The 25584-nt window shown below is 43.6% G+C and overlaps 1 protein-coding gene and 1 long non-coding RNA gene across 5 annotated transcripts in view; one reads left to right on the forward strand and one right to left on the reverse strand.

Annotated features, from left to right (window-relative positions):
* The window catches only part of TNR (tenascin R), a 418193-nt gene that overhangs the window by 80467 nt on the left and 312142 nt on the right, over nt 1–25584 (forward strand). The window lies entirely within an intron of this gene.
* Nucleotides 394–24329, reverse strand: LOC103880141. Its single transcript, XR_001897829.3, has 3 exons — nt 24275–24329; nt 2537–2586; nt 394–477 (listed from the first exon to the last, which is right to left on the reverse strand). It is a non-coding gene; the product is annotated as an uncharacterized LOC103880141 (long non-coding RNA).

Genomic DNA, 25584 nt, shown 5'->3' on the forward strand with positions numbered 1-25584 from the left:
GTTTGGGAGAAGTTCACACAGTTCTAGGCAAGCTTTGCAATTGAAAATAGAAGACTCACAAAGGTTCTAGATGATCTAGGAAATTCTGAAATCCCTGATTTTTTCAGAGTAGCCTACCACACGTTAGAGTTCTGCCCTGACCACCTTACCTTTCCCTCTCCCTGTTTCCCTGCCTCAGAAAGGTTTCAACCAGCTATCAGAGCAGTCCACTTTTATACCTCACTCCTTCCTTCACTTACCTGCAGACATTCACACCCATATTACACCTGATGCAGTGGGTGTTTGGCAAGAGGCCCCTCTATTCTCTTCCTGGATACCACACCTCCACCGCTCTGCCCCTTCTGATAGGAATTTATCCCAGCTGGGGAAGATAACCAGGTCACCCTCTTCTCCCAGGTCCTGCATGGGCAACCCCACAGGGAGGAAGCCTAGGTCCATGTTTTTGCCCAGACGCAAGCTGGCTGCAGCTGGTCGCAGCTGGTCAAGGAGAAAAACAATGCAAAGAATTAGCTATTCATCAAATAGCTACTGAGGGTTAGACAGGTTCCCTTAGCAATGCAGCCTAACCTCCTTCCTAAGACAGGAGTGACCAGGTCTCTGGCCTCCCCACAGTGAGGTCCAGACTCTGTTCACATGCTGCCCACATAAGCCCACTGCCTTCCCCTGGGGCCCACCCTCGGACAGTTCTAAATGCTGGTGAGCTCTTTATTCTGGACAGGAGTCCATCTCCATGTTACCCACCTCCCCAGTCAATATCTCCTCTGAGTTCCCATGGAAGAGTGAATCCCTTTCAGACTTCCTGTCAATTGGGTGATATGATGCCCTTGGACTCGCCAGTTCCCCAGACTAAAAGTATTTGGGTCTTTCAGCTGGTTCCTGTAAGTCACAGTTCTCCAGCCTCAGCCGTCTTGGCTGTTCTTTTCTAAACGCACTGTCTCTTCTGGCATTTAAAGGGTGAGAGCCAGGCTTGAGAACCGTAATCTAACAGAGTAGTGTAGGACTTCCCCCTCCTTCTTTTCAGTCACTATATCATAATCATCCATTTAGGCTTTTCCCTGTCTGTAGGTTATTGTTGGCTTTTTTTCTCATCCCATCACATCCTTGGTTCATGGTGAACTTAGAGTCAACAAAAACCCTTGTGTGTTTTCTGTGTATGCTGCTAACAAGCCATTTATCCCTGTCCTCTACTTGCAAGCTTGCTTCATCTTTCTCGCCTTGCCAGTGAATTAGCAGTCCAGGGCAGCCCTCTGCCTGCCTGTGCACTACAAAGGCTTCATTAGGGGGCTGTTTTCCCCCTGCTCCTAAAATGCAGTACTCTTCTTCCTCGTACTCCTCCTGGGAATGAACCCTTGCAACGACCCGGCCTGACTGGCACCAGCGTCTTACTTGAGATTCTGAGGGGAAAAAGAGAGGGCAGCATCCTTGAGTGAGGGGCCAGAGCCCAGGATGGGTGGATCCCCTGCCAGTGTGGCTGCTTGGGGAGCTGAAGGAGGATTCTGTGGCTCCTGGATTCTAATGGCTCCTTGACAGTAAGGCCCAGGCAGCATGGAGCCTGTGACCTCAAAAGATAACAGTATCTGTCAATTTTTATCCACTTACCAAGGGCTATGCTGAGGATGTTACATGAATTATCTCATGTAATCCTTTTAACAAATCAGTGAGGTAGACATTAAACCCATTTCACAGAAGAAAAAAATTTAGAGATATTTCTAGCCCAAATGGGATTTGAATACGATTCTATCTGAAACCGAATCTGAAATCTTGGTCATTATTCTTGAGGCACTATAAGTGTTCACTCTGTAGACATGACCTCCACCCCAAACAGCTGAGCGGGTGAGACCCTGAGGGTACCCCCATCCCGAGGGAAGCCAGTCATAGGCCTTCTCGGCCTCTTCTTCCTACCCTGTCCCCCACACCCAGACCATGGAATGTCTTGCAGAGTTAATGAAATAACTATGTTCTTTGGGTCCCGAGGACAGGTAACGGATGCTCTCCAGCTCCATTCTGTTTGACATCACAGTAATAGAAAGAAGATGTTCATCCCTGCCTGCCTCACAGGTTTGGATGAGACTAGTTATCAATTAATCGATTATACATTATCAATCTCCTACCTGATTCCCAGCACCTAGCCAGACTCTGCCTAGTTACAGAGAAAGCACTAGGCCCGGCTGGGGCCCTAGGGGAGGCCCAGTAGGGAGATAAGACTTACACACAGGCAACACCAAGAGGAGACAGGCCAGGAGTCAAATTGTGCAAAAGGGCTGCTCAGGGCTATAGGAATGAGTCCATCGGGCTTTGTGGAAGAGGTGGGACTCACAGTGGGACCGGACGTGATGACTGGAGTAACTAGGAGAGACCCCACAGGAGGAAGGAAACAAGACATATAGAAGAGTGCCTCGGGACGCTGATAGGGTGATGTAGTAAACACCAGCTTTTATGAACCACCACGTCATATCATCATGGTTATTCTTGCCCAAATCTGGATTTCTGACAACTACTATTCACAAGCTTGAATCCACCTCCCTTCCTTGCTCACCTGTGGTTTCTGGTCCTAACCCCCCATGCTCCAATTCTGCTCTCTTCTTCCTAAAACATGAAGACAGGCAAGTGTCAGGAAGCCAAGCTCTTTGCCTTTGAGGTTGGGTAGTGTCAGCAGCTGGGGATGAAAGCAGGAATGCCACCTTCTAGGTCCATCAAAAGAGCAGCTTTGTCTGGTCTTAAATTTATGAGCAGTGAATGCAGCCTCTAAAGGCCAGAGAGCTGCTGTGGAGGCAGGAGAAAGAGAGGTGCGGCAAAGAGACACAGTTAGGGAAGAAGTTCTTGGAGGGAAGGAGAGAGAAGAGTGGAGGGAGGGAGGAGGGACAGAGGATGAACAGATATAGAGGGGGAGGAAATAAAGAGGGAGAAAATAAAGTCAGGGAGAGAAATGTCCAGCTGGGAGCAGAGAGAGGAGGCACGTGCAGTGCTGCAGCTACCTTAATCTCTTTGAATTTTTCTTCATTGATTAGGGATTTGCAGAACAATCCCTGGCTATGGGAAGACATTTGCTTTACTCCCGCCCTGCTGTGAAGCAGCGGGAGGCCTCTTCTTGGGTGGAGCGGTACAACCTGAGGCAGGATGAAAAGGTCTAGAAACCCTTTTCTCTCAAAGCCCAACCCAAACCCACTGCCCCTGCCAAGTCTTCCTTGATGTTCCTGCAAGAAGTGCTTCTCCACAGCCCCACCCCTGCTCTGAGTTCCCATTTCATTCTCAATTACACCAACATTTAGGTGGGCTGAAAACAGTGACTATCTTTTTCATTTCTCATAAGCTCTGGGGTTAATTAAGAATTCAGACGGGTACAGTGGGGATGGCTCATTCCTGCTCCTCATGAAGTCAGCTGGGGTTGGAATGCCTGAAATACTTCTGCATTTGTGTGTCTGGTGCCTCAGCAAGCATGGCTCTGCTTGGTCATGGGTCTGTGACCTCCATTCTCACTGTTGACTGGGCTGCCTGGTTCTTCTACCAGATGTCTGGTGGAGGGCAGGAAAGCAGTGTGAGTGGGATGTACATGTAACTGAAGAATGGAATGGAACATTACTTGGGGGCACCGCCCAAACCCAAGAACTCTAAGCATCGTGATAAAGTTGACACACATCCTGACTGTGCCTGGGCACAGTGTCTTTCAGGCAGCGGTGGGTGCCAGACATTAATGCTATTCCTGGGGGCGTGCCCCTCACTCCCAGGGCTCTGTACGCCTGGAGCCTCCTCTCCTATCTCTAAGGCCCCAACTCTTGTTCTGTTTCTCCTGGAGCCTCTGCTGAGTCAGTAGAGAGGAATGAACTTCCTTCCACTTCTGGGACTTGTAGACTCAGTGCTCCATGGTTTGTCCAGCTACTTTCTGGAGTTGTTCCTCTCTCCTATAATCCAACAGGAGCTCTATGCATCTGAGGAGCTATGGTCTCTGGGCCTCACCAACTTCTCACTCCCTCTCCAATGTCTGTGATAACTCTGGGTATTTTTTGAGAGTCCCATGAATATTGAATAACAGAAACTTATTTGTGGACAGTCTATGCCTTCACAGGGTTTGTATAACTATCTTTTCACTTGATCCTCATGGCAAGCCTGGGAGGTATACAACAGATTTTACTGATAGAGAGACTGAGGCACACAGAAAGATGAGAGGATTTGCCAGGGTTACATGACCAGGCAATAAAGATCTATAATCTGTAGGAAAATTCTCTTTCTGCTGGTTGGGTCAGTGATCTTCCCACAGGGCCCAGGGCGACTGAGGTCCCCAGGGCCTGCCTCTGGAGCTATTCCCAGCCCATGTGCTGGCTGGGGCATTGTAGGAACTGAATGAGCTAAATAGCTCATGACAAAATGGTAGAGTTATTGTTTTGTTTCTGCTCTGTGCCTGTCTCTCAACTCTGACTTACCACCCTAGTTGGTCAGAAGGCCTGATTCATGTTGCATGCAGCCTTTAATCAGATCCTATTGCTAGTTCAATGCTTTCATTTTAAATTTGTGGAAACTGAGTCCAGAGAGGGGATGACACTGCATTGAAGTCACTCTATTCTCCCATAGAGGGTCTTGAATTCATCCACACTGTGTGTTCTGCACACAGTATGCATCTAGGCATCTAAATCAGGGGTCAATTTTCTAGCATTCAACCCAGATCCACCTCGAAAATTTATATCCAGAAAAAAATTGGTGAAAGAAAAATTAAGAACAGCGATGAAGGCAAAAAAAAAAAAAAAAAAAAAAATGACACCAAACGGACTTCATGTGTAAGTCCAGGTTACTTTTTTCTAGCAGGCCCTCCTCCCCACCATACCTGCCACCTCCTGGAGTTATCCCAGTGGCCTGATCCTGCAGCAGTGAGGCTTTGCAGCTGTGGTCTCTGTGAGCAGTCCTCCAGAGTGTATAGACATCAGTCCTCTGGCTCACAGAATGACGCTGTGAGAGAGGCAGGACAGGGACCATTCTTCCCATTTGATGGCTGGGGAGACTGAAGAAGCAGTGCTTAAAAAAGCTCTGAGCCTTTTGACAAAGTCCTGGGCTCCTGGGGTCTTGCTGCCAAGATCTTCAACTGGCCTTCCTGGTTTCTTACAAAGGGATCATTCTGAAGGTGAAGAAGGGAGGTATTTGGTGCACCAGTACACACAAGCAAGAATGAAGTGGAGCCCATGGGTCAACATGCCTGGTCACCTTACTGCTTCATCTGGAAGAGGATGTCCTCCCAGTTCTCCCCATCCTGGCTGGCACACAATCTTTAAAAGCAGCTTGCTGCAGGGATATGTTCATCTTTGGCAGACACCTTGCCCTTTGCTTTTATACATAATGGGTTGGAGAGAATCTATTTCAGTTGGGTTCTGATCCACTAGTCTTCCCCTGTCCTCAGCCGCTTTCAATAATCTGGGTGTGCTGCAGCTCCAGCCTTCTGGGGGAGGCCATGATTCTTTCGCCAGCCTCACTTACCTGATAAGGATTTTGACATGAGATTCTAACTACCTCTGCCAGTGGAGGCCTGAGCTGCTAGCTGGGGTTTCTGATGAGCTGGGACTTTTGGGCCAATGTTTGGCATCTTTGGAAGTGGAGTCACGGGTGAGTAGTGGCAGAGGTGGCTTCCACCCCTATTCTCTTTTCTCCCCTTCTCTCACCCTGGAAAGTGCTGCTTAGTTTGAGAATCCCTCACTGAACATTTGCCAACTTCCTCTGGTCTAGCTCAGCTCAGCAGTGCCTAAAACATTGATGTGAAAACACAGCAGCTTGTGCATAGTCAGTGCTTTAGACTTGGTTTTCTTCCCTCTCTTCCTCTAATTTGGTTCTGTTTCCAGAAAATGGACTCCAAGGATTGACAAAAGAGGAAAGGAGAAATTCTGTCTTCTAGTATGAATTTTGGAGAGAATCCCTATTTGTGAGCCTCTGTTTTCAATGAATCAATGGACATGTGTTTATCATAAAGTCTGTCTGACCCCACTGAAGATTTGAGTGGTATAAACGACTGGAAGAAGAGAGAAGGGAAGATATATTGCCAGATCATGGGCATTAGCTCTGAAAAAGTTCTAGCCATTGGGACCACTTGAGAATAGAAGGTTTCTGCAAGGTACTTAGCACCTCCTCGTGTGTTCCTGGCCAGGCCTTTGAAGCCCATGATTTAGCAGCTGTGCCAAAGGTGAGGTGAACAGTGATGGGGTTTTACTTTGCCCTCGGCACAGGTCACTCTTGGCCTTAGCAGCATACCACGTGGAACACGCAAGAATAACTTCCTCACCCACAGAGTTGGCCTGCTTCCTGAGAGTGTGAGCTCCTAACCTCCCACCTTTCATGCAGCAGGTTGATGTGTAGAGTAAATGGACTCTGACGAACCTGCTTCACTGCCCCATGCCTGATTTCTCCTCCCCGTGAAGTCAAAGGAAAGTAGCACCTCCTTCCTGCACTGTCCTTGCCCTGACCCAAGGACAACTGAGAGCCTGAGTTCCACCCACCTGAGGACTGCTGACCTGAGGGTCTAGGGGTGAGAGTACAGCAGGCTTGACTCCATATCTTGAGGTTCAGGAGCCTCACTTCACCAAGCTGAGAATAAGAGTCCTGGAGCTGAGGGCCCCTGGGGCTTGTCACTTGACACAGTGATGTGCTGCCTGAGTGGCAGTCTGCAGCTCTGCTGGGCACTCAAGTGGAGGCAGGGGGGTTGCTCTTGCTTCTCCTCTCTCCATTACCCCTTTCACCTGGCATCTTGATGGGGACCTCAGAACATTCATTTGGTAGAGAATGTTCCAGTCCTCTGCTTCTGAGAACCACCAGCCCTAAAGGACAGGCTCTTTCCCTTTCTCTTAATCATTGCATCTCTTCCATTAGCAACTTTTCTTCTTCCTTCATGGATCTACCACTTTACCTCCTACATCTTCTCTTTCTAACCTTCTTCCTCAAATTTTCTGTCTCACTGTTGCACTCAATATGCACAGCATCCTAAAGCAAACATACAATAAACACACAACTGCACACCTATATACTTCCAATCATAAAAATGCATAACCACACTTGCATTCTTTTACACACAACATGCACACACCACACACAAAACTTCAACCTCATACAACCACATGCAATGCAAAACCTCACACAAACACAGCCACGTACAACCTCTTTCAGAAAATGCCCCCACATCCACAGAGTTCTCATCTCCTTGCCTCCATCAGCTCCTGGCATAGGACTGACATGACCAACAGCTCTGCTCTGATGAGCTGTCATACTACATGGACCAGTCACATCTCCTCTAGTGACACTCCCACCCCCAGCCTGGGCTAATTGGGGATAGGAGAGAGCACAGGCAGTAGAACAAGCCAGCTCCAAGCTCATCCAGTATATTCCTGCACAGAGCACCTCAGCAAGCATTGGGTCCCTAGCCAAAGGCTCTGACTTCAGGACTCAACCATAATAAGGGGCTGGGCTGAGCTGGCTGAATTAATGGAGTCGAGAGATTTTTACTGAGAGGTCACTGGTTCAGACCCAGGTCCGGTCAGCAAGAACTGAAAAATATTTTTGTCTGACGGCTTATGGCTGCCCTGCATTAGCTGGCAGAGGTTCTCTTGCATGCCCCACCACACAGCTGAGGTCATTGCTGGTTTGTGTGGCACCTCAGGGTTGGCACAGGGCTGGCATAGAGCTTGACAAACTGATGGATGCTTGGGAAAAATTCTAAAACGGTAGACTACACACACACACACACACACATATACACGCTTCAATCTTCCTCCCCTTCTTCCCCTGTAAAGATAGATTTTTTTAAAGGTATCCTGTCTGGGGAGATAGTCTTGTGGCTTGGTGCTTCAGTGTGCCTCTACCCCTTCCTCTTCAAGGGGCATACAACTTGGTGAACAGAGCCCTGGCTGGATCCAGCACCCCCCCATCCCTACACTTGAGCCTGTGGACAGCACAACTTGTGTAGCCCTAACCCTACAAGGCCACCTGGAACAGGCATCCTCCTACCATCTCCCCATCTGGCCCTAATGAGACCCCTCATTGTCCTTATAGTGACAGCTCAGAATCAAAGGGTGACAAACCTCTCTCTGACTTCTGTGTTCCTTTCCCCCTCACAGGGCAGGGCATTGGTGAGGTGTGATGTCCCAGCTGTCCCTACGCTGGAAATGACCAGAACAAACCACTTATATAAGGTCATGGCTGTTTCTTTGCTAATGGTGGTGGGAGAAGCTGCACTAATAACACCTATTATAATAGTTAGATTACAGATAATACTTCACAATTTTCAAGGTGCTTTTGCATGAGGGACTGTGACCACGAGGACTCCCACAGTACTCATCAGCATCATTCTATTTTAAGGAGCAGCCCAGTGTGGTGGAAAGAGAATGTAGTGAGGAATCATGCAGATCTGGGTCTGAATGCCAGCTCTTGCCAGTTACTACCTAAGTGACAGCATACAGTCTCTCTGAGCCTTAGCTTATTTGCAGACTGAGGACAATGCTGCCTGCCTATAGGCTTATTGCAAAGATGAAATAATTTTTTTTCTTTCTTGGAGTTGGACATAGGGTGAATTAGTAGGAAAAATTATGGAGTCAAAATAATGAATTAACTTTCTGAAAGGAGCAGAGATATCAACAAGTATGGTTTAGAAGAGGCTGAATTGTATTTTTTATTTATCTCCTGGAACATTTGTGGGTACATGTTGCCCCTCAACTATACATGGGCTGTAACAGTGAATGAGCCACCATCCCCACCCTGCAAGGCCTCAGTAGCAACACAATTCCTGAGCACCATAAAGCTAAATCAGTCCTCAGTGTCACAACAGAAGCATGGGAATCAAAGGAGGAAGAGATCACACCCTCTTGATAGAAGGGACCTTTGGGCCGGCGCGGTGACTCATGCCTGTAATCCCAGCACTTTGGGAGGCTGAGGCAGCTGGATCACCTGAGGTCAGGAGATCGAGACCATCCTGGTTAACACAGTGAAATCCCACCTCTACTAAAAATACAAAAAATTAGCCGGGCATGGTGGCGGGCACCTGTAGTCCCAGCTACTCGGAAGGCTGAAGCGGGAGAATGGTGTGAACCCAGGAGGTGGAGCTTGCAGTGAGCTGAGGTCGTGCCACTGCACTCCAGCCTGGGCGACAGAGCGAGACTCCGTCTCAAAAAAAAAAAGAAGGGACCTTTAGTTGGAGATAGTGGAAGACATTCATTGAGATCATTGAGATAAATTTTTAGAGAGTCTGACAGATGGCGGCTGTGTAGAAGGAAGGAGGATGCATTTCAAGAAGAGAGAAGAACTTAGACAAAAACGTTGGGCAGTGAAATAGTCCACCTTTGCTGGGTCTTGGGATACCTGTAATGTGTTATAATCCTCATTGCCGTGAACTGGAAAAAATATGATCCCCACAGTCAAGAGACTCCACGGGAGAGAGCAATGTTACCCCTCAAGTCAGTACCTAAGGGCAACATCTTGACCTAGTTTATATAGATCACAAAATCCCCTTCTTTCCAAGATGAAGGGGGGTTAACTTTTTCTGCATTTATGCATTCTTTATGTTATCTAGGACACGTACTACTTTAAATGCCTTCCAAACACCGAGGACTTTCTGCAGCTATAACCAGCATCTTGCTCTTGAAGAGTCCCATTGAAACAATCTTTTGCATGTATATGCCAAAGGGGAATTGGTTGTCTCAGGGCCATGAAAGGCAATAAGCAAGAAGGATTGAGGGGATATTTGCAGAAATACTCTAAAGCTATTGAGGAAGGCACAAAAAGATATGTTGGGGTATCAAACCAGTGTGCTTTAAGATAATAATCAAATCTCTGGGGTGAGGAAAAGTCACACCTCTCAAGCAGTATTTTGCGTGCTGGAGTAAAGAAAAATCCCTTGTAGAAAATGTATTCTTAAGGCCCCCTAATGTTAAATTACTTTTATTATAAATGGTACTTACACAAACAAAAACGAGGTATATATTCCCACTGCCTGGAAATCGTATATAATTATAAAACAAAGGAAAATTTAGAAATTAAATAAAAACTAAAAAAACCCCACATTCAAGTTAATATCATCAATTTAATGTGATAGTCTGTTAATTTGCTCAGAATAAATCTCTCCTTAGAAAGTGAATAACAAATCTGACTGTATTGAGTAATACAGTGCCAATTCTTTTGACTTTGAGATATCTGTATGTGTTCTATAATAACCCAATGTTTCCAACACTTGTCTTTTCTTTCTTATAAACTCAAGATACAGAAAGTTGAATTAATTACATCCTTTAAAATCACAGCAAAATATCATAATTTGTTACTACCAGACTCCGCTGTTGTATTGTTCTACTTTCTTTCCTTCATTTCCCCTGCCTTCCCAGTGCCCTTTCATCCCTATCAACATCCACTTGAGTGTGTCCTTGGACACCTGCTGTTTTTGTTTTGTTTTAAAATACGATATATAGTGTTGTTTTGAGTTTTGATATTGTGCAATATACTTCACTCTGCTTCTCACTTTCATCGTTTACTGCCATGTCGTTAAGAACTGCCCATGTTGCTCCTAAACACTGCTTCTCACTGTGCATGCGGTGTTGTGCTGTGCGTTGGCTACGTTTTAATCATCTCGTTTCCTAGGGATGAACACCTGGATTGACTCCAACTTCCAGCTGCCACAAACAAAGCTGTGGCAAATGCCCTCATAGATTTGTATAAAAGTTTCTCTAAAGTATGTCTCCAGGAATGGGCCCAGTGGTTATAGGAAAGCTTCATGAACATCATTTCAATGCAGTTGTTCTCCAGAGTTGCTGTGCCCTTTACACTTCCCATAGGAGTCCATTAGGTTTATTTTCCTCTCCCTGATGGTATCGGACTTTAAGATGTTTGCCAACTTTATAGGTGTAAAGTAATGTATCATTGTTTTAAGTGGCACTTTTCCCCAAATTAATAGTGACATTGACAGTGTCTTCAAACTGGTTATTGTTAGCCAGTTTGCTTTCTCTTGCTGTGAATTTTCTACTCACAGCTTTTGCTCACTTTTCTATTGGGTTTCCCGTATTAGTCTATTTTCACAGCGTATAAAGAACTACCTGAGACTGGGTAATTTATGAAGAAAAGAGGTTTAATTGGCTCACAGTTCTGCAGGCTGGACAGGAAGCATGACTGGAAGGCCTCAGGAAACTTACAATCATGGCGGAAGGCAAAGGGGAAGCAGGCACGTCTTACCATGGCAGAGCAGGAGAGAGAGCACTAAGAGGGAAGTACCACAAACCATTAGATCTCAGGAGAATTCACTCACTATCACAAGAACAGCAAGGGGAGAGTCCACCCCCATGGTTTGGTCACCTCCTTCCAGGCCCCTCTGCCAATTCATGAAATTTGGGCAAAGACACAAATCCAAACCATGTCTGTTCCCTTTCTTGTTTATTTTCAGGACTTTTTTTTTTTTAAATACAGATAGTAACTTCTTATTGGTTTTACACATTGAAAAATATTTGCCAAGTTTGTATCCTACCTGTGAATTTTGTCTACGATGGCCACTGGTGAATCAAAATCTTTAATTCTGATGTAGTTAAAAGTATTAAGTTTTCACCTTGTCCTTTGTGCCCCTTAAGTCTTCCTTCAAAAGTGTTTTCTCAACTCGAGGTGACAAATATGTTCATATATATGTATATATATGAGAGAATAATATAATATATAATATATTGCATTATTATATATTATATGCACAATATATTATATAAAATATAATATATAATATAATGTATCATACATAATCTATTAGCGAAAAGGTACGAGATTTCCTACGTATTTTTAGTATATAGCTTTTATCAGATTTAAAAAGTTCTATTAGTTTTCTGAAAGCTATTTTAAAATCACAAATAAAATTATATTTCATCAAATGCCTTTTTAAAATGTATTAAAATAATACTATAATTATTCTTATTACATCTGTGAACATAGTAATTTAGAACAGATTTCTGATGTTAAACTCTCCTTTCTTTTCTGGAATAACTCTTATTTGGCTACAATTTCATAACTTGTATTCAGTAAGTTAATATTTGGTCTAGAATTTTTGTTTCTGTGTGCATAAGTGAAATGAACCTATAATTTTTGTTCTTCTTGCACTGTCCTTATCCAGTTTTAGGCTCACAATAATATTAACCTCATGAAATGAGTTGGGCATCTTTCTTTTTCTGTTTTCTGAAACAACTTGTATGATGTAGGGATTATTTTGTCTGAACACTACCAGAATGTGCCTGTATAAACGACCAGACCCAGGATTCTTTGGAAGGAGTCCTTCAATTACCATTGTAATATCTGTAATAATACCATATTTTATATGTTTTTTGGAGTTTATACACTTTATCTAGGTTTTTTTTCCAGTTTATTAAGACATATTCACAATCCTTCAATATTATTTTTTTAAAAATGTCTGCTATGTTTGAATTTCTCCCCTTAGGGCAAAAAGCCTTTATGCTTCTCCGTAGGTCTGACACTTCCCATCTGCCACCTATCTCTTCCCTCCCCTCAAGTTAACCTTTCCCCTCAGAGAATGTGCTGAACCCTCTGCCTGGGCCATAGTTGTCTCTTGATCCCAAAAGCCTAGACCTTGTCATAGTGTAATGTAGTAATGAGGTGGGGAGGGGAAGTAATGAGATGGGGGAGGAGTAGTAATGAGGTCAGGGAGAAGAAGTAATCAGACAGGAGAGGGGTAGTAATGAGGTGGAGAGGCGTAGTAATGAGGTGGGAGAGGGGTAGTAATGAGGTGGGGAGGGGTAGTAATGAGGTGGAGAGGCGTAGTAATGAGGTGGGGGAGGGCTAGTAATGAGGTAGGGGAGGGGTAGTAATAGGTGGGGGACAGGTAGTAATGAGGTGGGGAGGGGAAGTAATGAGATGGGGGAGGAGGAGTAATGAGGTGGGATGGGGTAGTAATGATATGGGGGACAAGGAGTAATGAGGTTGGATGGGGAAGTAATGAGGTGGGGCAGAGGTTGTAATGAGATGGGGAAAGAAGAGTAATGAGGAGGGGAGGGGTAGTAATGAGGTGGGGAAAAGGAGCAATGAGGGGTAGTAATGAGGTTGGTGAGGGGTAGTAATAAAGTGAGGAGGGGTGGTAATCATGTGGGAGAGGTGGGGAGGATGAGTAATGAGGTGGGGAGGAGGAGCAATGAGGTACAGGAGGGCTACTAATAAGGTGGGAGAGGGGTATTAGTGAGGTGGGGTGGGGTGGGTGGGGTGGGGTAGTAATGATCTGAGGAAGGGTAATAATGAGGTTGGGAAGGGTAATAATGAGGTGGGGGAGGAGGGATTAGAGTGAGGTGGGGGAGGGGTAGTAATGGGTGGGGAAAGGTAGTAACAAGGTGGGGGCAGTCTCAATACAGTGGCTATATTGATGGGTAATATTGAGGTGGGGGAGGAGGAGTAATGAGGTAGGGAGAGTTTAGTAATCTTGTGGGGGTAAGAGTAGTGGACATATTGGTCCCATATTTAGTGTCTGTTAGCCTGTACCAATTAAGACTCCTCTAGTTGTTGCTAATGTTGTTATGAAGTCTCATCAGAGTGCTTGGTTATAAGATGGTCAACTCAATAATCCAGATTATTCTTTTCTTAACTAGTTTTTGCTTGTTTGTTTGTTTTGAAACCATGTTGCTCTATCGTCCGTGCTGGAGCGCAGAGATCTCAGCTCACTTCTTCCTCCACCTCCTGGGTTCAAGAGATTCTTATGCCTCAGCCTCCCAAGTAGCTGGAATTATAGGCATGCGCCACCACACCCAGCTAAGTTTTGTGTTTTTAGTAGAGATGGGAGTTTCACCATGTTGGCCGGGCTGGTCTTGAACTCCTGGCCTCCCAGGACTTCAAGTGATCTGCCTGCCTCAGCCTCCCAATAAAGATTGATATCAAAATGAAAAGCACAAATTTTGAAAAATCCCTAGAGTTCTGCTAATCCCAGTTTGAACAGCATAGATTTTAAAGGATTTCTTCTTGCCTGCATGCTTTGCTCTATTTATTTTTTAAGATTAATCCTTTGTCATTTTAACACATGTTAACATGGGGAAGTTGTAATATTTTGCAAGTTCAAAAAAAATGAGGCAAACATCTTCCAGGCACAGGAAACATCACTTGCAAAGATATGGATCAGGAGAATACAGAGGGTGCACGTGAGGAGCCCCAGGTAGAGAAGTTTCTAGAACATGTGTACATGAAGAGTGGGCAGTAAGGGTAAAAAAAAACAGCTGTGAATGAATGAGGTGCTACGGAGACTCAGAGGAAGATAAGGGCTGCGAGGAGGCCATGGGATGGCAGTTAGGAGCAGCTTCAGGAGAGTGTGAGGAAGGCAATGGTCTCCCGTGGAACTGGGGGCCGGGCTGTGAAGAAGTGATGCCTGGGTGAAGATAGCAGTGGAAAGCTCACTTCCTGGCGGTCACTCTTGTATTGGGCCCATTCTGTGTGCCGGGCTCTGTGCCGAGTACTGTGCTCCATCAGGAAACAAGGAAGATGCTGTCTGCCCCCATGGAGATGATGGCATTTTGGTGAGGACTGGACATTGCATAAGCAAACAGCACAGTGACATCATAAGTTCTGACAACCAGAAATCAGAACTGAGTACTGAGAGGGAAATAAGCACAGTGGCATAATTAAAAGTAACTGCAGGCAGGGGTTCTTTAAATAGGGGGTGAAGGAAAAAGCTCTGAGGAGGTAAAACCAAGCTGCGACCTGAAGGTGGAGAAAGACAGCTTGGGAAAGAACTTTTGAGGCAGAAGGAACAGCAAATTAATAGCACTAAGACAGATTTGCTGGGTGTGCTAAAGGCAAAGCTAGGAGGCAGAGCCGCTGAACAGAAGTGAGTGAGGAGCGGGCAGCACTGGCCTGACCACGGCTGAATTGGTCCTCATGCCATGGGCAGCCGTGGATGGCAAGCAGGGAGGAACATGGTCTCTCCTGGCTTTGCAATCCCTCCAGCTGTGGGGAGGAATCAAGGTCATAAGGGTCAGTGTGGAGGCAAGGATGCAGTTTGGATGCTGCTGAGGCAGTCCAGGTCTGAGATGATGGGCGCCACAGTGTGGAGAGAGACATGGGCAGATCAGGCAGTATTCCCAAGTCCACATGAACCAGGAAGGTGGTGGACATCCAGGAGATAGCAAGGATGGCTCCTGAGACTTTAGGCTAAGCATCTGCATAGACGGCATTGCGTTTACTGAGATGGGAAGACTGACAGTGGAGCATACTGAGGACATGGCTGGGCAGAGAGCTGTTAATGGTAAAGAGGAGAACGATGACTTGAAGGAAGGGGTAGACATTTTGTTACTATGGGAGAAGACAGAGTTTGCTGCCATAGAAGGAGAAAGGGCCTCTGGACAGGGAAGGAAAGCCGAACAGGCAAGTGAGAGAAGACAGGCGGGAGGAACTGAGAAGGTGTGAATTGTGTCGGTGTGGGGTGGGGCACTCCCTTCTCAGAGATGGACAATCTGAATGGTGAGAACTCAAATTGGCCCATCTCAGCCTCTTAGATGAGATGCCAAGCCACTTGCTGCCATTTGTTGGTGGAGTGATGGGATGGTGTGGGGCCTCAATTGGTTGCCCCTTTAAGATGTTTTAAACTGACTGGGTAGCCTGAGGCTGTGTTCCCATAATTAATTTACTTTCTACCTAGCTGGTATCACATAGGGTCTTCCCATTCCAGCAAAGTAGAGTCCTATATCCATTGAGCACATATTAAGTGCTTACTATAGATAAAAATTTTGGCAGGTTTGAGGGTAGAAACATAGCTGCAGTATTGTCCTCAGTCTCAAAGAACTCACAGTCTCGTTAGGGACAGTGACCAGAGCTGTAAATCCAGGCAGAATAAAACAGAGCTAGGAAGAGATCCCAAGCCACAGCTAGCACAGAGAAGAGAAAGTAAAATATAATTCTGATGGGTGGAGGGTATGGGAAATCAGAGAAGGCTTCAAGGAGAAGAGAACTTTAGAGAGGGCTGGAATTTTGCCTCAAGTTGAAGATGGGAAGGGCACGCTAATGAGGGAATAAGGTGAGCCAAAGCTCCTGCCACCTGCACTTGAACACAGTTGAGAAGGGGGTCTGCGAGGATTGAAGTGGGAAAGGCTGGGAAAATAGGGCTTCTGCTTTGGAAAAGAAACCATGCCAATTAATTGAAACAAGAAACTGATGGGGTCATCTTCCTTTTGGGGCTATTTTGGGACTTCTTATTGCTGACCCACACCCCTAAATTCACACGGCTTCCAGGAGAGGAAGGCCCCACTGTCAAGAATGCCTGAGAGCTAAAGAAGCCAAAGTCTGCCGAGGAGGACTCCAGGCTTTCCAAAACACAGCGGGATTGCTGTTAAGACTATTTTCATTATTGTTACCATCATAATTGGCATTTCACACACTGCTTGTTATCTCCTTCTGGTGCTTAGTAGCTTGGAAATGTTCTGCCTGTGATTTCTTCATCTAGGCGAACCATTTCCTCCAGCTTCCCTTCTTCCCTTTACTTTGCTTCTTTCTCCTAAAAGGCAGCCCGTGACAATGAGCTTTTGTTTTTTTTGTTTTTTTTTTTTTTCCACCAAATAGTAACAAACGTATTTTCAAATACGGTAACAAAGAAAGGCATTAAGTGGAGGAAAGAAAGACTCTTAAATAATTAAATAAAACTCCACCTTTCTAAATTTTAAATCTGTTCCTCCCCCAAGAAAATACACTTGAACCATTTTTTGTGTATATGGTGAACAATCCTGCTTGTTCATAGGTTAGGAAGAGCTTTGAAGAAAACACAATGCTCCCTTTTTTGCATATACCAAGCATTTTCACCCAGGGCAAAATCAGTTGCCGTTTTAAACAAATTGATTTTTCTGGAGGATGCTGTAAAATATTATTGCAGGCAGAGCCTGCCTGGGGCAAAATTGTGTGGATGGTGTGAAGCTTGTCTGTGGTGCTCTCCGGACTCCTCTTTCCTATTTCGGAGCTGGCCTCTGCTGGCGCCTGTGCCACCCTGCCTGCTGAGGGCTTGGGTCTGAGATGAAGACAGCTGGGAGCCTGGGAAGATGGGGTCAGCTCCTGACTCAGTCACTAACCAGATGTGGCACCTTGAGCAAGTCTCTTCCCCTCTTTGGGACGTACTGGATCCCAAAATGTGAGTATTGGGGATCAAGAGGAATCAAAACTCAAATGACCACAGAATGAAGCAGGTCATGTAAAATTCCAGTGGGCCTGGCAGAAGACAGTAGGGAGTGGTGGGAACTTGGGGGTAATGGAGAAACTCTGCCTGCCATGACTGAGGAGCAGGGACTAGTCCATTGACTGATTGCTGCCATAAGGTAGACCAGCTTAGTATTGCCAGAACTTCTAAATGACCCTTCAAGCCAGGCAAACACATCTGCAGGCCCAATTTGGCCTGCAGGTGGTTGGCCTATGATCTCTGGATCAGATAATGTCTATGGCCTTTCTGGCTCTGTAAGTAGGCAGTAGAGGATTAAAGTTCTCCTTTCTCTACTGAGTATTTTAACAGCAATGTCTTAAGGGTAAGAAGCCCGCAAGAGGGAGTCTCTAGTGGTAAAGCTGGAGGCTTTATGAAGCTTTTCCATTGCAAAAGTAATTTTCAGCAAAAATTCTACCTGGCACTGCTCCTGCTCTACTGGCAGACTATTTCATCCTGGAAGCTTGGTGCTCTGCCCACACATAATGCCGTCACTATTTATGTGGTTAGCTTCCAATAAAAAGTGACCCAGTCAATGCAGTCAAATACAGACGCAAAGTTGGTGTTAGATCCTAAGCAACATTTTCACAGAGTAACTATCTGAGTCAGATGGGAGCCCTTTTAGTGGCCATAGGATGGGAAGTTTGTAGAGATCTAAGTTATAAGGAGAAGGAAGAAAGTGTGGGGAGACACTTTGATATAAATGTATGCAACTAGAATATCTTTATTTTACCTCCCTGTCCCAAGTACATTCACCCTTTAATATACTACCCCAAACTTACCTCCTTGCCTTGGCACCTGAGCATTAGGAAAAAAATATCTTTGTCTAAATCCTTTCTTGTGGCCCTTAGTCCAGGCAAGAAAAATTATCAGATTTCCTGACTTTTATAACAAAATACCAGCTTTGTCTTATATGCACGGCTTATATCTAAAGCATATGCCTCTCTCTTCATTCAACATTGTAGTATTTGATGGTATTCAGTATTAAAGGAACTGCTTTTTAGTTTCAGACAAGAGCTTAGTTGAGATAATGGATACATTTTAAGTTAGATCAAAGTATATGACAATCATTTATTGCTTAAAGTTAATTAAATTCTCTCCCTGACTCTTGTTGGCTCTTCAAAAAACTATATTCCTGGACCATATTAACTTCATTCCCTGCAGAAATATCTTCACTGAGTCGTGTTGGTTATCATGCCCATGACTTTTATGGAAGACCATTTTAAGAATCAGCCAAATGAAGAACATTTTCACATTTTCTCTGAAAACTGTTGTGGAAGATATTGTCCATTATGTTGTTCAATGTTCCTGATACAATGATCCACATTATAAATTCCTCTTAGAATTTAATATCAAGAAAATGTTTGCTTCTCTTGGCAAAATAGAATGCTTCCTCTTAAGTAATCACAAAGATTCTAGACCTCAGAATGGTCCCTTTTCTGTTTCACCACGGCTGCTGGGAATCTTAAAGCCTGTCTTCATGCTAGTGGCATCAACCATCTAAATTTGGAGCACAATTGTCTTTCTGCTTCATTTTCTTGGTCTCATCCTGTTGTTTTTATTTTAATTGTTTAATGTATATATGTGTTTTATAGTATGTTGATTAAAATAGTTTTGGAAGTAAGCAGTACGTAAATTATACAGATAATTTGAGATCATTTAAAAAGGGGTCATTTTATTGTTGTTTTCAAATTACTTCATTTGTATCTCTTTAATCTTCTCAGCTAAAATCATAATAAAAAATTCAGTTTATACTTATCTCAGAGCTCTACACCCAGTTAGCACTCAATAAATACTTGCTAATTTGTTCATTTCATCATTGACTAATGGCTCATTCCCAAGACTCTGAAAGAAGGAAAAAGCTTAAATCATGAAAAAAATTAAGGTTTATTCACAAAGATGAAGTGAGAGAAAGGATAGTTTTCACACACTCTTTCCCTGCTCTGTAAATAAACAGGGCATTTGACACAAGAAGAAGATGTGTGACTTACTCAACGAAGGCTTGGATTCCAGTAGGAACTCCCAGCATGCCACAACACTTCAAGACCAGAAAATGGATTCTATCTGTTTTAAGATTTCTTGTATTTAATAAACATGCATTGAGTATTTACTCTGTGCCTGGCCCCATGCCAGGAGAAAGAAGACAGAATTGGTGGGGGAGTTGCCTAGCTTGGTTGCATAGAAAAGAAGACACAGATCCTCAGTGCCACAATTCACAAAATGGCCCCAGGATATTGCCATTAGGGTCACCCTTGCCTTGGAGTTGTCCAGCTTTGTGGAATTGGATGAGGGCTGCTGAGGAATGGTGACAATGAGGAATCAACCACTGGTCTACTTTATAACATATGTCCTCACACAGTTCAGTTTTTCTTCATCTTCCAACTGTTGGATCCAACTTCCAACACCACCATGTTTGTGGCCCATCTGCCCACAGCCATAATCTGGTTAGACTGAGGTATAATACAGCTCACACCAAGGATAGAGAAATGTATTCTTGATTGCAGCTGGGGGTTGTGAGAAGGTGACACTGATTAGATCTGCAATAAACTGAGACCACTACCTCAGAGTTAAACAGCCTGCATTGCCAAGGGAGGAATGGCATGCTATTGGACAATGTGTCTGTTGATACACATTTTCATAAATTGTTTACTGACCCTGCGGGATAACATGAATACTTAGCAGCTAACACACCCCCTAATTTGTAGTAACAATCTCTCATCACATGCATACTGTTAACATACTAGGCAATACATATTTCTGTACTTTGACTTTTTAAAGTAATAATATTCTTGAGGAAATAGAAAATCACGATCACAATTTATTTCAGAGGGTGTTTAGTAATTTACCATGCATCTGTGAAATGTTACTTAATCCTGGGTGGTCTGTGTGCATAGTTATGTTTTAATTTGCACATGATTGCTGACTCTCATATCACTTAAACAATCAGGATGCATCAAATGACTGGTTGTTGTCTTATAACATTTTGTTTTCCCCTTTGGAACTATTGGAAAGAGACCATCACATCCCACAACCATCTGTAATATCGCCTGTGTATTGCTGAATATTGAATATATATTATGAGTATTGAATTTGGCATCATTTCTGTGGTCATATTTCTATGTGATTTTCATTGCCTACTGAAAAGAAAATGAAAAGAGGAAGGAAGATAATGAAAAGTTCTCCAGGCTCTGCAGAACCACCCTTGCATTTCTAGATTTTTCTTTTTTCTAGATCCTTCAAATAAACCACCCTTTGTTTTGTTTTCCCCTCGTATAATAATAACAGTGTCTTATCTTTGCATAGTATACATATTTTAAAAGCATTGTACAACAAAGCACTGTGTCTGGTTCTCACATTGACTCTGAGGTGGATGAACAGGCCATGGAAATCTCCACTGTGTATATGGGGAAACTGAGACACAGGGAGTTGGTGACTCATGGAGACAAATACCACTGTGGCCCAGTGATAGTTTAGAAGCCAAGAACCCCTGATTCCTTTCCAAACACTTCCCATTCAGTAGCACTGCCTTCTTATCAGAAGCTGATAAGGTGTCAGATAAATCCTCTCACAACTTAGAGGAGCATGGAGCATAACTCCAGGATGTCAAGAGTTATTATGGAATTGGGTGTGAGGGACCAACGTTATCTGAAAAGAGGCCCGTCTACAGGTGCAGGCCAGGAATAGAGACATGCTTCTCCTTCTGGGTTCCCTCAGTGCATCATCACTCATGGGAAATGAGAGAAACATCATTGTTTCCTTCACCTCTTACCCAATAGATTATAAAATTCTATTAACGTTTCTTTAGTGATCCTCAAAACTATCACTTGCCCCTGTTTCCAATTGTCATTATCCTATTTGAGGCTCAATCCTTTGTTTTACATATTATATATGTACATTTCTTATATATATGGTTTTAGAGATAAGATGTCACTCTGTCACCCAGGCTGGAGTGCAGTAGTGCAGTCATAGCTCACTGCAGCCTCAAGCTCCTGGGCTCCAGTGATCCTCCCCCTTCAGCCTCCTGAGTAGCTGGAATTACAGATGCATGCCACTGCACCTGGCTAGTTTTTTATTTTTTGTAAAGATGGGGTCTCACTATGTTGTTCAGACTGGTCTCAAACACCTGACCTCAAGTGATCCTCCTATCTCGGCCTCCCAAAGTACTGGAATTACAGGTGTGAGACACCACAGCAGGCTGAGGCCCCATCCTTTCTGACAGATATTACAACAGCCTAACCAGTTCCCCAAGTCTTCACTCTCCCCCCGATCCTGGCACCCAGTCCTGGCTGTCAACCTCAGTCCTTCCTCCACTGCACTACAAGGTTAACATAGACTGTAACTATGACCATGTCACTCCCCAACTTAAACCACTTTAGTAATTCCTCATTGCTTACAAAAAGCCCAAGCTCCTATCATAACCTGGCTTCTGGCTTCTGAGTTCTTCTCCAGACGAATCTCCTGAGACTCCCTGCCTCTAACATTAAGTTTCAGTAACGTGCCAAGTTGCCTACAGTTTCATGCTTCCTTGCTTTTGCATATGCTGTTTCCTAAGTTTGCAACAATTTTCTCCCCCACCACAAACACATATGCATGTGTGCGTGTGTGCACACAATGCCTATACACTTTTCACATACTCTGCTTATCACTTGTGGACTAGGGGCGGGTGGTGGGGGAAGTGTTCTTCAAGATTCAGTTCCCAAATCTTCCCTTCTGGTTGTCATTTCTTATCCATTTGGGCTGAGTTGCAGGCCCCTTCACTTTGCTGGCAGTGTCCTTAAAGGGTGATATGGCTGTGGATTGGGATTACTGGGTCTACTTCTCTGTCTCCTCTGATTATGACTTACTTGATAGCAGGGACAGGGTTTTATTAATCTTCATAGCATTAGCTTAACAGTATCTAACACCTATTAGGTTGCAAATAAATGTCTTTTAAACTGAACTGAAGTACATTGGCATGAAAATTCCATTTTCTTCCTGTGCTGATAGACTACAGCACCTCGGATAGCTCATTTATTTAACCTGCGCTATGAGGCTTTCCTAGTCAATAATTGACTAACACATCTTCTGCTTTGGTTTAATACAAAGGATCCTCAGCACAATCCTAGATCCTACACCAAGCCCATTTGTAACTTGACTTTATGAACAAAGGGCCACATTAGTGAAAAGTACTTTTTTATTCCAGTGGCAGACTTGGGAAGTTTCTTGTTTTATTTTGTTTTGCTTTGTTTTGTTTTGTTTTATCCTAGCTGAAAGGCAAAAATATGTAAGGAGGGTCACTGCACTGTAGAGCAGCCTTCTTCTCCTACAGATGGGGTAAAAACTCCTTGCCCCATGAGCCATTCCATCCCATTGTACCTTCTCCACAGTAATAGCAGATGCCATTGAGTATATTAATCTTTACATTACTATGTCCTCCCTATAAGGACACTTAGGATAATTATTTGGTATTCTCACCTAGATACTTCTAGGCAACTCATTTATTTTTATCTTATGAACAATGCAAACCACAAAATTGATGTTCTTTCTCTCTGTCGCTTTTTTTCTCTCTCTCCTTTTTCTTGTTCCCCTCCCTGTCTCCACCCTGCCCCCACCATTAGCTGCTAAAATGCTTGACATTAAACATTTTCTTGGCCACTTGCTAGTATGTAAGACCCCAGGGCATAAATTTTATGTATGAACCTCATTTTAAGATGCATTGTTTTCCTACTTTATTTTTACTTAACCAATTTCTCCAAATTTCATTTATTTTATTTTGCTCTATAGTTTATCTTTTTATCAGCCACTTTGAGTTCTTTTATTATCAAGGTAAGATATCAATACATAAATATGTATCACAATAACTAAAGTGAGAGCATGTATAATGTAGAAGACAGCTTGATGAGTAATTTCTACATCATCAATCTAGGTTGTTACCTTTTTCCAACAGCACATGGGCAGTTACATGATCTCACACAAAGCACTTCTATTTGGTAGGACAGGGGTTACACATTTAATTCTTAGAAGGAAAATTTGCTTGTCTTTTGTTTCTGGTAATTTATAGTTATTTTAACCCTTATTATTTCATATATATACACACACATATATATGCACACACACATACACACACATATATACATATACATATATATCTATATAATTAGTTGTAACAAGTTATTGATCAGATGAAATGGGTGGAACAACTAATACTTAGCCCTCGGCCTTTAAAGGGTAGCTGAGGGCATTGTCTTGCATAGGAGAGAACATGCACACAATTTGAGAACTGTTGTGAGCCCAGGAAAATATAAGGGAATGGCAGAAACCTTACCCTAGGTCCTTCCACATAGTAAAGGACCACTATATACGGGTTCCTCACAAAATCTTTTGAAGTAGGTAGGGCAAAGTAAGCTTTTAGAAAAAAGTTTCTCAATTAATTGGACAGGCAAACTTTAAATCAAAAGTCTGCCAAAAATTTCTGGTTGGCTTTGGTTGTAGAGATAATGGTGACAGTACATGGCTTAACAACCAAGACCCCTTTAAATTCTCCCTCCCAGACAGATGTCCAAATACTTAAGGAGCTCATTGCCCTTATAGTTCATGGTGAATATTCTGAAAGGGTGTGCTCAGTGTTTGCCTGGCACACATAGGCCATATAGAGGAAAGGGAAGAAGGAAATTTGAAGACTTGGATACTCTTATTCTGTGGTACCAGAGCTTTATCTGAATTTAAGCTGTGTAGAGGGCATACAGGGATAAAATCTTCAGGTTCTCCCTTAAAAAAGACCTGTCTCTGGAACTACCTAGTTACTCATGTCACCTTCCAAATATGCAAGAAGCTTTACGTAACTGATTTTATTCATTCAGGCAACAAATGTTTCTTGGGGTAATGCTACCTATTGGGTACTGTTCTAGCCAGTGGGGATATAGCAGAAAACAGAAGAAGTCCTTGCACTTACTGAGTTTACATTCTCATGGAGATTCTCAGGTTCCACAGAGAAAAATAAGCAAGACAAGGAGGACATGGAGTTGAATGGTTATAGAAGGTTCTGACAGAGGACATTTGAACAGAGACCAAAATGAAGTGAAAAAAGAGAACTATATTAATATCTCGGGGAAGAGCATTCTAAGCTGAAGGAAGAGGAAATTCAAAACTCACAGGCTGGAATGAAGCTGGAAGTCAGGTGGCTGGTGAGGGCTAAGCTAGAAATCCTTGGTGAGGCTGGAAAGTTAGCCAGGATGAGGTCATGAAAGGTCTTGTAGATTATGATGAGGTCCTTGTCTTTTACCTCACAAGAACTGGAAAGGCACTAAAGGTTTTTGAGTAGAGGAGTGGCTGCCAGGAGAGGTGTCAGAGCCCCAGCACTCAAAAGTAGTTGATTCATGGGTTGGTAAAAAGAATTTGCTGACAACAGAGTAGGTTTGAAAAAGGAAAGTTTATTAGAAAGGAAGAACACTGCAAAAGGGTATAGCAGGGCCCCTCGGTGAGAGCACTCAGCACGCCGTAGTGGATTTTCCTTAGGGGTATTTATGGACCTTAAGGTGGGAGCTTAGGGTTCTAAAATGAGTTTCAGCATGGCATTCCAGAGATGTATAGAAATTTTACTTACTTATAAAAGTTGAAAGAGTCCTGGAACTAGATGCTACCAGGTGGTCTTTTGTTCCCTTCTACAGTGCTCAGATAAGAAGTTTTGCCTCCAGATGATCTGTTTGATCGTCACCAGGTATTGTTTGCTCTCCTCAGTGGCGTGATCTGACTTGAGACTTAAACTAATCATTTGGGTCACTATGTAAAGTATAGACTATAATGAGGCAGTGAAACAGGGACACCAGCTTCCATGAGAGATGGTGGTTACTTGGACCAGGGTGTGTGCCATAGAAGTGGAGGAGTGATCAAATCTTGAATACATTCTGAAGATGAAGTTGGTAGACTTTGCCCATAGGTTGGATGTGAATGTTGACGGAAAGTGAGAAGTCAAGAAAGATTCTAAGATTTTGGTTTGAGCAACCCAAAGAGAATATTTCATTTAATAAAACCGTGTTTTCATAAGAAAGAATAAGAGTTAAAAAATAAAATAAGAAAAATTGGTACTTCTGTTTGAAAAAAAAAAAATCGAGATGCAAACAAAAAAAGGATTGTTTAATTAAATTATGCCACAGGGCATAATTTAGCCCTATGGGTGGATGATTTGTTGGAATTTGGACTTGGTGTTTTTTAGAGTCATCCAATCATCATGGGAGGGATTCTGTGGAAGATGATTTGGTAACATTCTAATCTCAGTTGGAGGAGTTTGGTACCCTAACTTTCCATTCCCACAGCATTCTAGTGTGCAGGCCCTTGTTATCTGCAACCAACTAGCTTCAGTACTAGTTTCACCTCTTTCCCTTGCCCTGGTGCAAAGGTCCAGAGCAGCATTTTGCTGGATGGTCCTTTTGTGCTGAGACCTGGCCTGAAGCCATATGCACAAG

Source organism: Papio anubis, chromosome 1 (genome assembly GCF_008728515.1).
Source record: "Papio anubis isolate 15944 chromosome 1, Panubis1.0, whole genome shotgun sequence".
NCBI classification, from domain to species: domain Eukaryota; kingdom Metazoa; phylum Chordata; class Mammalia; order Primates; family Cercopithecidae; genus Papio; species Papio anubis.